Source organism: Ovis aries, chromosome 1 (assembly GCF_016772045.2).
Source record: "Ovis aries strain OAR_USU_Benz2616 breed Rambouillet chromosome 1, ARS-UI_Ramb_v3.0, whole genome shotgun sequence".
In the NCBI taxonomy this organism is placed as follows: Eukaryota; Metazoa; Chordata; class Mammalia; order Artiodactyla; family Bovidae; genus Ovis; species Ovis aries.
Window position 1 is genome coordinate 147,832,782 of NC_056054.1, and position 14,719 is coordinate 147,847,500.

General features: G+C 33.8%; 1 protein-coding gene and 1 long non-coding RNA gene across 10 annotated transcripts in view; one reads left to right on the plus strand and one right to left on the minus strand.

Annotated features, from left to right (window-relative positions):
* The window catches only part of ROBO1 (roundabout guidance receptor 1), a 1,286,018-nt gene that overhangs the window by 830,921 nt on the left and 440,378 nt on the right, over nucleotides 1-14,719 (minus strand). The window lies entirely within an intron of this gene.
* The window catches only part of LOC132659886 (uncharacterized), a 69,513-nt gene continuing 68,437 nt past the window's right edge, over nucleotides 13,644-14,719 (plus strand). The window contains exon 1 of the long non-coding RNA XR_009600857.1: nucleotides 13,644-13,746. This is a non-coding gene — a long non-coding RNA (uncharacterized LOC132659886). The remainder of the gene's footprint in view (nucleotides 13,747-14,719) is intronic.

The window sequence follows — 14,719 nt, forward strand, 5'->3', positions numbered from 1 at the left end:
AATGTCACTTACACCTGATGTTGATGGAACAAGTTCTGTTTCCTTGATGGATTCAATTCTATCTACCTTGGTGATGTTTGGACAGTAGAAAATTATTTTTAGTCACAGATGACATAGTAGCATTGGATTGAATTCTGAATGGCTGCTGTAATCTCCATGTACTGTTCTACTTATGTGATTGGAGATGTCAATGGATATTTGCATCTTTGAGAGGTCGCAACTTGGTTACTTCTTGAAAAGGCTGAGTTGGTTGAATACAGGAGCTATGGCTATACAATAACAAAAGGCACATCCATTCATTAGCAGAATTGCTTGTGGAAACAGTTTAAATTTATTTAGACAGGCAACTGAAGCTTTGGCTTCCTGTATCATTTCCATCTGACTCTGTACTTTGCTGTCTCATTCATTTCATATTTTAGCAGAGTCCCTTGGACTGCAAGGAGATCCAAGGAGTCCATTCTGAAGGAGATCAGCCCTGAGATTTCTTTGGAAGGAATGATGCTAAAGCTGAAACTCCACTACTTTGGCCACCTCATGTGAAGAGTTGACTCATTGGAAAAGACTCTGATGCTGGGAGGGATTGGGGGCAGGAGGAGAAGGGGACAACAGAGGATGAGATGGCTGGATGGCATCACGGACTCGATGGACACGAGTCTGAGGGAACTCCGGGAGTTGGTGATGGACAGGGAGGCCTTCGTGCTGCGATTCATGGGGTCACAGAGTTGGACATGACTGAGCGACTGAAATGAACTGAACTGAACTAATCTTACTTTTCTCGTTCACTTATTACCTAATGATGCTCTGTCTTATTGTTCATTGTGGTGTTTACTCCAACCGTCACACTTATACTAAATTTTAGGTTCACTTATTTTTAATATTTTATTTCACATACTTATACATTAAAATTCTGATTAATATTTTATTGCAGTAATTTTTTTCAAAGTCAATAGGAAAAATTACATACCATTCCAAACTTTATAACATTAGAGGCCCCTTTTATTATTTTTATTCATCTGAATTATAGTTTAATTTGATAATTTGAATCAGTCAGCACAATGATTTGGTGGAAATTTTTAATCAGGAAAATTTTCCTAAAGTAGGTGAGTTGAAAACAAATGCTTATTATATGTTCGGGGTGGAGGGATAAAAAAGGGGGGCATTCCAATTGATGGGAGACTCAAAGACATGCAAATAAGCAGCATGGAAGAATGGAAAGTTGGCTGGATTTAACTAGAGGGGAGAGTCAGTCTGTAGTGGAAAAAGATAAAATTAGAAAGGTACAAAAGTGCCAGTTGATAGAGGACCTTGAATTATAGGCCAAGAGTTTAGACTTGATACAGTAAGAGTAGCTGATTCTTGAGCAGGAAGGTGATGTGATAAAAATGGCATTCGCAGAAGATTATCCTAGCAATTTACAAAGGAATAATTGTACAAAGGAGACTGGAATTAGGATCACCAGCAAAGAAGTGATTGTAACCCGTGTGTGAATAGAACAGACCTGAAGTCACATAAAAAGGGAGAAAATGATGAATATGTCAGATACTACGAAGCAAGAGGTTTCAAAGTTTGGTCCCTGAATCACTGGTATAGAAATCACCTAGCATGTTTGTGAAAAATTCATGTTCCTGTACTTCATGTCAAAACTCAACACAATTCTTCAGAGTGATCACTGAGAATGAGCATTTTAACAAATTTTTCTATGTGATTATTTTTCCAAATGAAAGTTTGAGAAGTTATGCTCTAGAGGAAGAATTAAAAGAACATTATAACTATACTTGAGAATGAAGGATAAAGAGGAGTACAATTACATGGAAGCCACCTAAAGGTTTAGGAAAAGTGATAGAGCAATTAATAGATAAAAATTTAAGTAGGTTTTATTTTTTAAAGGAGTTTCAGCTTCACAGCAATATTGAGCAGACGAAACAAGAAGTTCCCATTTATTTCCTGCCCCTGTACACACACACAGCCTCCTCCATTTTCAACATCCCCCACCAGAGCAGTACACTTATTGCAATCTTTGAACCTTCATTGCCAAGTTCTTATCATCCAGAGTCCATAGTTTATATTATGGTTCACTCTTGGTGTTGTATGTTCTGTGGATTTGGAAATACATTAATGACATATATCCACATTTATAGTATCATACAGAGTAGTTTCACTACCCTAAAAATCCTGTGCTCTGCCTATTCATTCCTTCTTCCTAAAGTCCTAGCAACCACTGATTGCCACAGTTTTGCCTTCTCCAGAATTTCATATACTTGGAATCAACACACTATGGAGCCTTTTCAAACTGGCATTATTTTTCACTTAAGGTTCATCCATGGAAAACATCACACTATTGATGACGTCTGAAACCATGATATATGGATGCTGCTTTATACAAAGATAAAGAGTTCAAGACATAGGTGTCCCCAAGTTTAAGTGATAGGAAGAAAAAATATCAGCAGAAAATGAAGAATAGAAAACAAATATGTAGAAAAGTACCTATGGTTGCCCTTTGAGCAAACCTAGGATAGAGAAATATTAAACATAATTTAAATGGGAAGGAAGTATTTGTTAGGTGTGAACTTTTGGATATCCTTGGATTTTATGTCACAGGACATAGTTTTCCTAAACTAAATTGGATAGGGATAACTTGGTGTGCTTATAAAACAAACTCAGATTCACAGGTCCTGGTCCAGAACTGAGTCAGATAATCTAGGAGACAAGAGTGGGAATTGGTATTTGGCAAGTTTCTCAGGTGATTTCTATGGTTGCCTAGAGACTGATTGTTTCCTAATGAGATTCATGTTTCCCAAACAGTCCCCAGAGGGATGGTGGTTTGTGTTGAGATAATACAGATGTAAAATCTAGACTTGTCTCCAGGCATAGCTAACTGACACTACAAAAGGTGTGGACAGCGGTACTTTTCTAGATTAAAATAGAGCAGTAGTTTTCAGTCCGAGGTCATTTTGTTCCCTGGGGGACATGTGGTAACATCTGGAGACAATTTTAATGGTTACAAATTGGGGTGGAGGGGGCTGTTAACTTGCATCTAGTGGATGCTGAGCAGTGATGCTGCCAAACATCCTCCAGTGCAAAGGGAGCCTTCTTCCTCCCCACAGCAAAGAGTTATTGGCCCACGTGTTGATCCTGCCAAGACGGAGCAACTCTAAAATAAAGGGAAACAATGGTTAAGTGAAATATATGGATCTAATTTTAATTATAATTTTAAATTAAAAATAACAGCAGCGGCAGCTATAAAAGACATTCTCAGGATGCTTGTGGGAAATTTGTGCCTCCTCTAGTCAGAGTATAATATAGAATTATTGTTCTCTTTCTAAGGAATGATGTTATTATGGTTACAAAAATGAATGCTTATATTTAAGACATGCATGCTGAAGTATGCAACCTAGTTTCAGATGATGGAGTAAAGAAAACTGTACACACACACACAGACACACATATATATCTAGAGGGCGAGAGTATATATGTGATAAAACATTAACAATGTTTAATATATGAAGAGGTATGAAAATGTTCTTTTTTTTTCCTATCAACTTTTAGATTTGTTTAAAATTTATTCGTTACAAAGTTGTGAAAAGTGTGGGAAACAGAGGTTAAGGCAGTTGACATATGACTCTGTGAAGTATCTGACAACTTTGGCCAATCTTCTTTTAGTTCACTTCTCTTCCCTCTTTCTTTTATCTGGATGGTTTTTGCTTTCTGGAGGCAAAACGATTCCTGACTGCCTCACTAGAAGGAAGTCTTTCATTTCCACTGTGGGGTATAATTACCTGTGCAGTACCTGTGAATGGGAAACTCCCCAGTGGCTTGTAGAAACTACTCTTTTAGGCACACAAAATAGAAAAAGAGATAAAGACCCATATCGCTTGGATTTCACTCAAACTATCTAAACTCTACCACAGTCACTTTCTAATCATGATATGATAACTCAAGTGACTAAATTCCTGCTGTGGTGAAGCTGTAATCTTTCCTGTGTTCTCCTTACCCTGCCACACATTCCAAGGCAATCAACAATTTCGCTGAAGCAGATCTTTCACCTTAGTGAAGTTGTTCATAAACTGCTGCCACTTTTATTAAAGACACTCTTTCTTTCTTTTTTTTTTTTACTCTTTTAAAGACTCAAATATATTTTTTTTTCAGTGTTTCATAGGACCTTGCATCTTGGTGTATCCTGCTGAAACTTTATGATTTATAATACCATGGTATTTTTCTACAATTGGTTAACATATTCAAACTAACATGACTATATTATTGTAACTGATTCATTTTGCTTTACATCCGAAACTAATACAACATTGTAAATCAACTATTTTCCAATAAAAATGATTAAAAAATAAAAATGTCTGAACACATATGTTTAATACAGTGGGATAAGTGAATATGTGACATATAATTGAATATTTCAGGCTTAATTTTTTTCTGTTTAAAGATCAAACCATTTTTCAGAAGTTTTACAAAGCTAGCATCAACCTTCCAACTGAAGCTTGACTCTTCTGATAAAATTTCCTAAATTAAAATGCTCCAGTTTGAATCACTATTTCCCTAGGAAAGCTTCATAAACATATTCACCATCTTAGATCACTAAGGCATATCACTTTTTAAAATTAATCATTTTTCAAAATGATACATACTTTATAATCAAATGCGTATATATTATACTAAAAATTATGTTGCATAATTATTCAGAAAAAGAGTTGGGATATGCTTTAGATTTAGATTTGAAATAGTTTTCAAATTGATACTTTTTGATGCTGTGATAATTATAACAATTTAAGTTGTACATAGGCAAAAAAAATTAATTTAACCTTCTCTTTGGATGGTATCACCAACTCAGTGGACATGAGTTTGAGCAAACTCTGAGAGACAGTGAAGGACAGGGAAGCCTGACATAATACAGTTCATGGGATAGCAAAGTGTTAGACATGACTTAGTCGAACAACAACAAACCTTCTCTAAGAATTACAATGTGGTGATACGTTAAAAAAAAGTTATCACAAAATAGTATGTAGTTTTTTAAATAGTAAAAGTGTGTGTGTATAAATAGAGCTTTATAGATTGACAGATACATAGACAGAAAAAAATATCCAAATTTGGAAAGGAATACACCCAAAATTTTAAAGGTATTTATATCAAGGGATTGATAATACAGAAGGGATGGTGGGAGACTAATTTTTCCTTTGTATTTAGTTTTATTTTCTAAATATGTCAGTATCATACATTAAATTATACTGTGTGTATATACCTTTAAAAGCTACTGAATATTCTGAAACTTTATATTAAGATTCTGAACTTTTCTAAAATGTCAGCACATTTGTTAGTTTGAAAATATTTCTGATGACAGTCAAGGTCAAGTATTAGCTTGTAGGTAGCACAGCCAAAATTATCCTCTCACCAAATAATGACGGCTGATGGGTAAATAAATCCCTCTTTGTCACTAAGTTAATTAAGGGATTTAACAAAGGTGACACCTGACAAGCCAAATAAATTTGATATATTCAACAACAGACAATAAATGGCAACATAGTGTTATGGGCAAAAACATCTCAGAACACTTATAGAGGAGATAAGATCAGAGAATACCTGAAAATCAGTTGAGCTGATGGTGAACCACCAGAGGCAGGGGCAGAACAACTACTTTAAACTCTTGTTAAAATGTAACAACAAATGTAGCATATGTCATTCAAATGTCAAGATATATCATGTCCTTGGATTGGAGGAATCAATATTGTGAAAATGACTATATTACCAAAGCAACCTATAGATTCAACAGAGTCCCTATCAATCTGCCAATGTCATTTTTCACAGAACTAGAACAAATAATTTTACAATTTGTATGGAAACACAAAAGATCCCAAATAGCCAAAGCAATCTTGGGAAAGAAGACTGGAGCTGGAGGACTCAACCTTACTGACTTCAGACTATACTACAAAGCTACAGGCATCAAGACAATTTGGAGCTTGTACAAAAGCAGAAATATAGACCGGTGGAATGAGATAGAAAGTCTGGAGATAAATTTACATACTGTGGGCACCTCATCTTTGACAGAGGAGACAAAAATATACCATGGGGCAATGACAGCCTCTTCAATAAATAGCACTGGAAAAACTGGACAGCTACATGTAAAAGAATGAAATCAGAACACTTCCTAACAGCATACAAAAAGATAAACTCAAAATGGATTAAAGACATAAATGCAAGACTAGAAACTAAAACTCTTAGAGGAAAGCAGGCAAAATACTTTTTGACATAAATTACAGCAAGATCCTCTATGACCCATCTTCTAAAGTAATTGAAATAAAAACAAAAATAAACAAGTGGGACCTAATTAAATTTTAATAGCTTTTGCACAATGAAGGAAACTATAATCAAGGTGAAAAGACAACCCTCTGAATGGAAGAAAATAATAGCAAAAGAAACAACCTAAAAAGGATTAATCTCCAAATTATACAACCAGCTCATGGAGTTCAATACCAGAAAAACAAACAACCCAGTAAAAAAGTGGGCAGAAGATCTAAACAGACATTTCTCCAAAGAAGACAGACAGATGGCTAACAAACACAGGAAAATATTCTCAAATCACTCATCATTAGAGAAACGCAAAACAAAACTATGATGAGGTATCATCTCATACCAGTCAGAATGGCCATCATCAAAGAGTCTAAAAACAATAAATGCCGAAGAGGGTTTGGAGAAAAGGGAACTCTCTTGCACTGTTGGTGGGAATGCAAAACGATATAGCCACTATAGAAATATTGTATATTAATATGAATATATGGAATCTAGAAAGATGGTACTGATGAACCTATTGTAGGGCAGCAAAGGAGATGTAGACATAAAGAACAGACTTTAAAGGGGAGGGAGAGGGTGGAAAGACTTGAGAAAATAGTACTGAAACATATATATTATCATATGTAAAATAGATAGCTAGTGGGAATTTGCTCTATGATTCAGGAAACCCAAAGCTGGTGTTCTGTGACAACATACTGGGGTGGCATGGAGAGGGAATTGAGAGGGAGGTTTAAGAGGAAGAGGACATATGTATGCCTATGGCTGATTCATGCTGATGTATGGCAGAAGCCGTCACTATATTGTAAAGTTATCATCCTCTAATTAAAAATAAAACAAAAAATTAAAAAAAGAAAAACTCTCAAGGAAGAAAAGTAGCTTGCACAGTCACCTTAGGCACCAATCAGAAATAAAGAAGTTCATTTTAAAGAAAGAGATGGAATGAACAGCAGACCTTAAAACCAAATGTAGTACATTGTAAATAGGAGTTAAGATGCTGTATGTGGGAGAACAAACATCTTGATTCAGGTGGGGTAAAATGCAGACTCTGCTAGTTTTGTTACATTGAGACACATACAGATAATAACACAAATATCAGAAACATCTTTGATTATGGCAAACTGACAAGAAATTTTGTTAATACTAAAATACAATTATTTATTTGAACCTCTTACATGTGAGATATTTTTCTGTTTTTACAAGCAGAAATGAGGTAATATTTTCCTTTCAAACATTCAGTCCTTTTTTGGGAGGGGGATGGTGGGAGGTTCCAGAAAACACACAAGTGGAAAAAGTTTCATAATGTAGGTAGGTAGAAAGTGGTTTGGAGGCAAAGGACTAAGGAACTAATTCTAACTGCCATATGGAAAAGACATCCCATTGGATTTCATGTTTGTGCTGGATTTTGAATTATAAACAGTTTTCTCTCTCTAAAGACAACTCTCTTAGGCAGGCATTTGTTTGATGCTGTATGATGTATTTCTTAGCAAAAGCTAGCAGGGAATCATACACTTTATATTTTTGAGTGCAAACAGAGACAAACACATCAGAAATTTCATATGCATATGGCATAAATAATATATGCATGCTTTCTCCCATTTCTAAAGGGACAAAACAGGAAGCTTATAATAAAAATTTAAAGTTTCTTCTCCAAAACTAGTCTGGTTATGACTGAATGACAATCTGAATTTAAGATGCAAAATTTAATTAGAAAAATTATATTAGTAGAGTCCATATATAAGCATACCACTGCTTTAATAACATTCAAACCATGTATTATAGCACAATAGTTGCTAACAATCTGGTCAAATCTTTTTCTGTCTTGTCTTGCTTTCTTAGGGCTTCTGATTCTGACTAGACTAGCGAAAATAACGGAAAAAATCTTTGCAAAAGAAAGTAATATGTCTATGATATTTTAGCATAAGCATTTATGAATTATGGATTTACTCTAAGACCTAAGTATAGTAAAAGTAATAGAATCACAGGGGTATAACAAGCCTATAAAGATAAATTGGAAGTAAAGGCTTGTTCATATTCATGAAGATATTAAGACCCAAAGAGAATTAAATGGCTTGCCCACCAGATATAGCATTAGATAAATGTTTATTGGAGTTCAGCACTTCAATAATGATTGGAAAACTAACTGTTACACTTTAGACAATGGATAGTCTACTAGTAAGAAAGTAAAAAGGAAATAGAAGACTTGAATAACACTATAAACTAAACAGATATAACAGACAACTATAGAATATTTCAGTCAACAACAGCAGAATATATAGTCTTCTCAATTATACTTGGAACAACCTCTAGGATAGACCATATGCTAGGCCATAAAACCAACCTCATTAAACTTATAAGAATATAAATAATATAAGGCATGTTCTCCATAGTTGAGTGAAATTAGAAAACAACAACAGAAAAGATGTTGGGAAACTCACAAATATATGGAAATTATACAACACATTCCTAAATAACAAACAGGCCAAAAAAGAAATCATAAGGGAAATTAGGAAATACTTTGATAGTAATAAAAATGAGGGCTATAAAAAGTGAAAGCATCACATATAAAAAGTTATGAGGTGCAGCTAAAGCAACAGTCAGTCAGGAGGAAATTTATAGCAATAAAGGCTTATATGAAAAGCAAAAATCAGAAATCTCAAATTAATGCCCTTAAATTCCATATAAGACACTGGGAAAAGAAGAGTAAAGTAAACCCAAAGCAAGTAGAAAGAGAGAAATAATAGTTTAGTGGGAAGTATTGTAATAGAAAAGAGAAAACGATAGAGAAAATAAATGACGCCAATGATGATTCTTCAAAATATCAGTATAACTGACAGACTTTTAGTCAGATTGACCAGAGGGAGAGAGAGAGACTTCAGTTACTAGAACCAGATATATAAGGGGTGACAGTGCTACCAAGCTTACTAAAATAAAAATCATTACAAGGGAATACTCTGAATAGTTCCAAAAGAGATATACTCTTGAAATTAACTCAAGAAGATACAAACAATTGTAGAAATCTATAACAAGCAAAGAGACTGAATTAGTAATTAAATTTTTTTTCCAAAGAAAAGGTCAAGATCATATGGCTTCACTGGTAAATTCTACAATACATTTAAAGAAAAATTAATACCAATTCTTCAAATAGTCTTGAAAAAAACAGAAGACAGAAACTTCCAAACTCATTCTATGAGATCAATAAAATCCTGATACCCAAAACCAGACATCACAACAAAAGAAAACTACAGATGAATATCTCTGTGAAAGTAGATATAAAAATATTCAACAAAATACTTGCAAACTAAATGCAGCAAAATATTAAAAGCAATTTTTTTGTACAATGATCAAATAGGATTTATCCCAGTAATGCAAAGTTGGGTTAGCACTCAAAAAAGCAAATGATGTAATATAACATACCCATGAAAGAAAAACCATATGATCACCTCTATAGATACAGGAAAAAAAAATTAAAAAATTTCAAAATCCTTTAATGATTAAAAAAAAAAGACAAATTAACAAAAAGTATTGAAAGGCATTTCATCAGTCTGATGAAGGATATTTAAAAAAATATACCTAGCATCATGATTAATGGTGAAAGGCTGGATGTGTTCCCCCTAAAAGATTAGGAACAACAAAAGGATCTGCTATTTCTCTGCTTCTGTTTAACATTGTGCTGAAGGTTCTAGCCAGGGCATTTAGCAAAGAGAAAAAAAAAAAAGGTATATAGATTGAAAAGGAAGAAATCAAACTATTATATTCACAGTTAGTATGATTTTGCATATATAAAATATTAAGCAATCCACTAAAAATGATTAGAACTAAGTGAGTTCAGTAAGGCTGCAAAATACAGGAACAATACACACACACAAAAATCAATTCTGTTCTTACAACTTCAATGATCAAAAATAACATTAAGAAAATAATTTTATGTCAAAAAGAACAAAATATGTATAAATACATTTAACAAAAGGACTGCAAAGCTTTATATTCTGAAAACTATAGAACATTGTTAAGTGGAAGAAGATTTAAATAAATGGAAAAACATCTCATGGCCTGGAAGGTCTAGTATTTTTAAGATCTTAATACCCTGCAAATGGATTTACAGATTCAGGACAATCTCTATTAGAATTTCAGCTGGCTTCACTGTGAAAATCAGCAGGCTAATTAAAAAATTTATGTGGATTACAAGTAACTGAGAATAGCCAAAATAATCTGTAAAAGAACAAATTTGGAAGCTTTGCAGTTCCCAATATTAAAATTTACTCCAAACCTACAGTATCCATGACAGTATAGTACTGACAGAAGGCAGACTGATGAATAGATCTGACACTCCAAAAATAAACCTGTGACTCTATGGCCAACTGATTTTCAATAAAGTACAAAGACCATTCAACAAGGTAAGAACAGTCTTCAACAAGGTAAGAACAGTCTTCAACAAATGATGCTGAGAAAACTGTATATTCACATGCGAAAAATCTTAAATTGGCCTCTTACCTCACATTGTATATAAAAATTAACTAAAAATAAATTGAAGACCTAAATGTAAGAGTTAAAACTACAAAACTCTTAGGAGAAACATAGGCGTGAAACTACATGACTTTGGATTTTACCATGAATTCTTAGATATGACACCAAAATTTGGGCAACAAAGAAAAAAACAGATTAAGAAGGAGTTAATCAAAATTAAAACCCTTTGTACTTCAGAAGATAGTAACAAGAAAGTGAAAATAAAACCCAGAGAATGAAAGAAAATATTTGCAAACCAGTTATCTAATCAGGGACACATATTTAGAATATATAACTTTTAGAACTCAATAATTATGCAAACATATGGACAAAGAATCTGAATAGTTGTTCAAATAAGATATACAAATGGTAAGTAAGCACATGAAAAGATGTTCAACATTATAGTCATCAAAACCTGCCAATTAAAACAAGTGTGATACCAATTCACACCCATCAGGATGGCTATCATTAGAAAAATAAATACTAATTAGTCCTGGTAAAAATATGGGAAAATTGGATCCCATATGCATTGCTATTAGTAATGTGAAATGGCATAGTTACTTTGGAAAACACTCTAGAAGTTTCTCAAAATGTTTAACATAAAGTTTTATTTGACACAGCAATTTGACTCCCAAAAGAAATGAAACTATAAGTCCACACAAAACCTTGTACACAAATGTTCAATGTAGCTTTATTCCTAATAGACATAAAGTGGTATGTTTATCAAATGATTAATGGATTAACAAAATTTGGTATATAGTCACTGAAAAGAACACACTATGGATACTTGCTACAACATGGATGAACCTTGAAAACACTATGCTAAAAGACAGTGGCTAGTCACAAACCTGCCATATATTATGCTATTACATTTATATGAAATATCCCAAATAGACTATTCTATAGAGGCAGAAAGTATTTAGTTCTTGTGTGAGGCTGCTGAGACTGGAGAATAGCCAGGTAAAAGCTAAAGAATACAGGAATTTTTTGCAGTGGTATATTTTAAAACTGACTGTGGTGAAAGCTGTACATGAGTATTCTAAAAAACACTCAACTGTACACTCCAAATAGGTGAATTGCAAGGTTCTTAAATTGTATCTCAAAAAATATCTGAAGGAAATGAGATTCGAGGTCTCTACTAATTGAATGGAAATTTCATGTAATAAAATACTTTTGCTTTATTGTTCTATATTGTCCCAAGCATTTAAAATATATTATCTCATTTGATCTCAGAGATAAGCATGAAAAAAAAAATAATTAAACTCCATAAAATAGTAAAGGGAACCACCAATGATCTCTCTGTGTGGAAGTTTCTTTAAAAGATCAATACTATAAATGCTCATTCTGTTAAATGTCAAAAATTTCACTCTAAATTGTCTTTGTAAGCTGATTGGTTCAAAATTGGAAAAGGAGTAATATAAGGCTGTATATTGTCACTCTGCTTATCTAATTTATATGCAGTGTACATCAGGTGAAATGCCAGCCTGGATGAATCACAAGTTGGAATCAAGATTGATGGGAGAAATATCAACAACTTTAGATATGCAGATGATACCACTCTAATGGCAGAAAGTGAAGAGGAACTAAAGAGCCTTTTGATGAGGCTGAAAGAGGTGAAAGAGGAGAGTGAAAATGCTGGTTTAAATATCAACATTAAAAAAAAAAAAAAACAACTAAGATTGTGCCATCCAGTCCCACCACTTCACGGCAAATAGAAGGTGAAAAGTAGAAAGGGTGACAGATGTTACTTTCTTGGGCTCCAAAATCACTGCAATGGTGACTGCAGCCATGAAATTAAAATATTTTTGCTCCTTGGAAGGAAAGCTATGATCAATCTAGACAGGGTATTAAAAACCAGAGATATCACTTTGCCAACAAAGGTTCATATAGTCAAGCCATGGTTTTTCCTGTAGTCATGTACCGATGTGAAAGCTGGACTGTAAAGAAGGTTGAGCGCCAAAGAACTGATGGCTTTGAATTGTGGTTTTGGAGAAGACTATAGAAAGTCCCTTTGACAGCAAGGAGAACAAATCAGTCAATCTTGAAGAAAATCAACCCTGAATATACATTGGAAGGCCTGATGCTGAAACTGAAGTTCCAGTACTTTGGCCATCTGGTGCAAAGAGCCGATTCATTGGAAAAGACTCTGATGCTGGGAAAGAGAGAAGGCAAAAGGAGAAAGGGGTGGCAGAGAATGAGATAGATAGCATCATGGACTCAATAGACATGCATCTGAGCAAACTCCGGGAGATAATGAAGGACAAGAGAATCCTGGTGTGTTGCAGTCCATGGGATTGCAAAGAACTGGACAGGACATAGTGATTGAACGGCAAAACAACAAAAAGCAGCTCACAGATCTCTGCCTACACTCCTCAGTACAGCAAAATCTTTTTTTTTTTTTTTAATCTGTTTGTCTGATTTTCAATGACAGACAGTAAAGAGAAAGCCCAAAAGATACTGTTACAAAATCAAGTTTTTGAGTCCTTTATATTGTAATGATTTTAGGATAATACTCGTCATAGTTCTTTCTCTATAAGATGTTTGGTGAGTATTCATTTAATCATTGTCCAGTTAAACTGTTTGAATTTGATGTCTATGTTTAATACATCTTGCTTTTTTTTTAAAAAAAAAAAAAAGAAAGATAAAGCTATGTCAAAGCTAACTCTCTATGAAGTGGTTACTGCTAACAAAAGGGATCTGATTTAAACAACAATGGTGGGGGGGGAAACTGTGGGAAATTAAAAGAAGGGTACAACATGTCCTTTGCCTGCATGTTTGTACTAGTTTCCATAGCTGGGAAGATGATTTAACACACAGTTTGTGCAACCTGTTTTTCTGGTAATTACAAATTAAGACATATGTCTTTACAGCAGCAAGAAGCTAACTGCCGCTTTTAAGTGTTCCTCTGGCCCTGCTGAGTTAACTCCATTACTCAAAATCTCAACAAAGGTAATTTCTAACAGAGCACCCTGCTCCTAAGTTTTCCTTTTGCTGTGTTTCTTCCTTCTGAACTGCAGGAATGCTAACTAGAAATGGCAATATCCCATCAAACTGCTAGGCTTACTTTCCTCTACAGTGCAGGCCTCTATAATATTATATATATGCCAGAAAGTCATGAAGGAAAAAAAAAAAAAGAAATTTAGGCATCATGTCCAGAAAAATTATAGTCTGCTTTTCTGTTCTTTTGCCTTTCTTTACTATTTAAGTCATCAAATAAAAAGATTTTTATATGCTCATTGTTGGTACACTTATATATTAATTTCATGCATATACATAGGTTTTAAATTCACATACACAAAACGTGACTACTACATATACTGCAAAGAACCAAAGCTATTTTTAAATTAGTCAATTAACATTACACTGTCTAGAAAGAGTTAAGGAACATACTAACTTTTAAACATGTGCAACTGGAAAACATTAACTCTTTAGTAATAAGTAGGCAGTTTGTTTACTGACAAATTATTTTCCTAAAAGTGTCTATCGATAATAAAAGTTTGAAACCAGAACAAAAGAACAAGGAGACAATGTATTCAACTGGATGCAGTATTTTTTATGTTCAGACTGTAGTGTTCTATTCTCCAACCGTGTAGCTAGTTGATATTAGATATAAAGTACTGTTCTGGGTCCTTGAGACAAATTATTAAGGACTCAGTTGGAGAGACAAATTGCTAAGTTATGTGGGAAATGCTATAATAGATACATGATAAAGTAGAAGTAAAGAAAGAGACAAAATTAAATCTGCCTAGCTGAATCAGAAAGAATTAATTTTACAGAGAAGAATATACTCACAAAAACATGCACATATTAATACAAGCATTTAAGCTTACATGCACACATTCACACAAAAATAATTGTGCATAAGAAATGAAATTTATAGGAGTCCGGTGACTTATTATTTTATTATGACTTGATGACAAGT